Below are 3,842 nucleotides of genomic sequence, written 5' to 3'. Positions count from 1 at the left end.
GGAAACTGTTTGGTAAAATGGCTGATGAGTAGCCAATCATTTGAATGTTGCTTACTAATCACATGTGATTGATATAGTAACTAGCATAATTCTACTTGTATCCCGCCCCCTCCCCCATAAAACATTTAAAAAAAGTTAAAACATTGATTAAGGGGTATGAACTCACCTGTAGATGGTGGTTTGGATGTACTGAACGGTGTCAGATTGTTAAGTGTCAAGTGAGGACTTGTACACACTATGATCCTAATGAACATATAATCACACATATATGCACCCAATTAGTTTTAAACTACTAATTGTAAATGTTAAGACATCCTAGAACATAATAAACATTTTATATAAGTGTTATATGCCTTAAGGATTGCATCTAAGTTGTTGTGGGACAAGGAAATCGGGTTTAGGGTTCCAAAGGACCCTATACATGAGTTTACTCTTCTATAAACATCACACAAGGAGTTTATGGTCGTAAACCCTTGAGTTTACGGCCGTGAACTCCTAATCTTGGTGTCATTTTGTGTTTTGAAGTTCTAAATGATCCCTAGAAGCATTCCAACTTGGTGGATTAATTCTTGGGAGGGTTTAGGACACTAATAACCTTCTTTGAGGAGTTTACGGCCCCAAGGCCAATTCCTCATGGAAGGGGTGTTTTTATGCTTTTGAAGTCCCATGCACATGTAGGATATGTTCTAGACATTTATCAAAGGCAAATTAAGGCCTTAGGCACACTTTGGTGCCCTTGTTTGATGTTTACGGCCCATGAACCATATTAGGGCCGTAAACTCACTTTGGAAGGGGTTTTTGATGTTTTAAAGAGCTTAAATTAACTAGGAGTCAATATAGGTAATTGTCCAAAGCTTTAGGAGTGTTAAAATCACTCTTTGGTCCTTGTTTTTGGAGTTCACGTCCAAGAACTTCTTGGGCCGTGAACACCTAATTTTTGGTGTTTCTTTGATGTTTTCTAGTCATATACACACTAGCATACAAGCCTAAGGTAGTTACAAATCACGGGGAAAGGACAGGCATCTATTTAGGAGTTTACTCCCCGAGGTGTTCTTGGGCGGTAAACTCCCGAATCTAGTTGTTTTGTTATGAAATTGATGTTATTAAGCACATTATAAGCCATATAATACAACTAGAGAAAGGTACTCACGATTTGGGATAAAAACCCGAATATCCGTGAGAGAGAATTTGGCTTTTCTCTAGTTGGAAATGTAACTAATGGATGAATATGGTTCAGATTTCTATACATAGTCCTGAGATTTTTGGAAGAAAATATTTTATTCCCGGAATGAACTCTAATATCGTAGAGTATTGGAATAACAGTGTTGCACAAAACCCTAGTGCATCCACTCTCCTGATATCTCCTTAAGTGCTAAACCTGAAATACTCCAACTTATACCCAAAGTCTGGAATTTCGATTTAAGTGTTCTAACTTCTATTGGTTTCATATTGTTTGTTCAGAATGGAAATTTCGGGTTGTCACAGTTTTGGTTCTTGTTGACAGGGAACTTTTTACGAGCAAACTTCTTTGGGTTTGTAACCATCATTTCATATTCTTTTCTAGTCAGATCGCATTCTGACATATCCGATTCAGCTTCTTCTTCCTTCATGCTCTTGCCCGTAGAGAGAAGAGCCAAGCACCCCACACCTGAAACTACCTTCGCATCCTTTGACACCACTCTTTCATGAGATTTGAGGATGCCCACCAGCTTTGCTAGTGAATAGTTTTTAAACTGCTCGTGTGCTTCTAATTGAGACCACTTCCATCCATTTGGGTCTTGACCCATTCATGAATGTAAATTTTTGTTCGATCACTTCCCTTCCAATACAATGCTTTATCATCTTGCTAAGCAAGTGGTTGAACCGATCGAATGCTTGAATGAGTTTCTCCTTAGGTTTTTGTTCGAAAGCACCAAACTCAGAGAGCAATAGAGTTTAAATTGAGTGCTTTAGATCCTCATCGGTAAAATATAATTCTTTTAGCTTATCCCATATTTCTTTTGCAGTAGTGGAAGAGGTTACTAAACGAATGGTGTCACCTTGCAAAGTGAATCTTATCATTCTCAAAGCTTTAACGTTACATAGCAACTTGTCTTTCTCATCTTGAGGGATCTTCTCTATGTCTACCAATATTTGGTTGTAATCCTTCAGATTATTCTGCCAAGTATGTGAATTGATGTTACCTCAATCTTAATCTCTGTATCTCTTACGCTCTTAATTTACTATCAAAATCGATGGTTTTTTATAATCGATTTTTTTCTTTTTTATTTCAACATCGTCTCCTGAATGTCGATTTCTCTTCGTGTTTGTCAATTTCTAATAGTTGAATGCTTGCTAAAAGCATTATTGTTGTCTACATTCTATCTAAATCGGTGGTTTCTTAAAACCATTGTTACTGTTTATTGAATGCTTGTTAAAATTTATCGATTTCTTAAAATCATTGTTACATGAATGGAATTCTGTCAATTTATGTTAATTGAATGATTGTTAAAGTCGATTTCTCTTCCTGTTTATTAATCTTTTTTTATTTCACACCAACATTATGAAAATTGATTGTGTTATTTTAGGTATACAGATATGAGTTTTATTGCTGGTGAATTGTCTCGTATGAAAACGTAAAAGGTGTATGAAATCTCAATTATTATTATTTGTTATAATTTTACTATTGAATTTAGAAAGATTTGTAATAAAATTATACTCTTGTTTATTGATATGAAAAGATGAAAGAAATAGCATGTACAAGGATCTTGAACATGAAATCGTAGTCGTGAAAGATTTCGTTTTATATTTGGGTTTCAGTTGTTGAGGAAATATGACAAATAAGTTTAATGGTATAGTAAATTAGAAAAAAAAAAATCATTATTATTTTAATAATTTATATAATATATATTTACATATAACTTAGGAAACAAAGCAACTTTAAGAAAAATAGACAAAAAGGCAATTCTATAATTTACATGAATTACAATTTAATTTCTGTGGAACCAAATAAAATCTGAAATTAATTCTAATTCCATCTCGTGCAAACCAAACAACAAATGAAATTGGATTCAAATTGCTGATGGGTTCCATTTTCAATTGCAATTCAAATTTCATCCGCAATATTCTGCAAACCAAACAACACCTTAATATTTTTATTTTTTTTCAAATTTTAACAAAGAAGAATTAGAGAGTGGAAATTTGATTGTGAAAAAAAAATTTGGAATGGACTTATCACACACAAAGGAACAAAAAGAAGAACAAAGGAACAATTTTAACTCACAATTGGCATAACTTGACATTATAAACAATCGAAAACAATTACACCAGCTTTATTTTTATTTATTTATTTATTTTGAAACACGACGTCATTACATTAAAATACAACAAGTAGCTTGGAAGATGCTATTAAAGCATTACAAAATGATAGACTACACCTAACATGCCAATCTAGGGTTGAAATTTTTTTTCTCTTTTCTTTATCCAATAAGAAAAGACTAACTTGAATATCGTCCCCAAACTCCATAAAATAGTCATCCTTAATTTAATGACCGTCAACTCATTCCGTTTCCCCCAAATATACACGACATCAATTGGACAAAAGCGTCTAGAGCAGCACGAATTTGCTGCCGGAGTCCAATAAACCACAACAATATGACAATTGATGAAGTGCGCTCACTAAACCGAAATCAACTCCAAACTTAAAGGAAGCCCAACATGAAATTCCTTTAGAGAAGCGGTAATTTACGGAAATCAATAAATGTTTATTTCAGTCTCAACGCAAAGAGTATAATTTAGGCTACCCGGTATGAGGTAGTTTCACACGTCTTGGGCTGAGGTGGCAACCTCTCCCACGCGTGAAC

This window comes from Lactuca saligna, chromosome 6, assembly GCF_052625555.1.
Source record: "Lactuca saligna cultivar CGN05327 chromosome 6, ASM5262555v1, whole genome shotgun sequence".
Classification (NCBI taxonomy): domain Eukaryota; kingdom Viridiplantae; phylum Streptophyta; class Magnoliopsida; order Asterales; family Asteraceae; genus Lactuca; species Lactuca saligna.
This window is presented reverse-complemented; position numbering follows the sequence as displayed.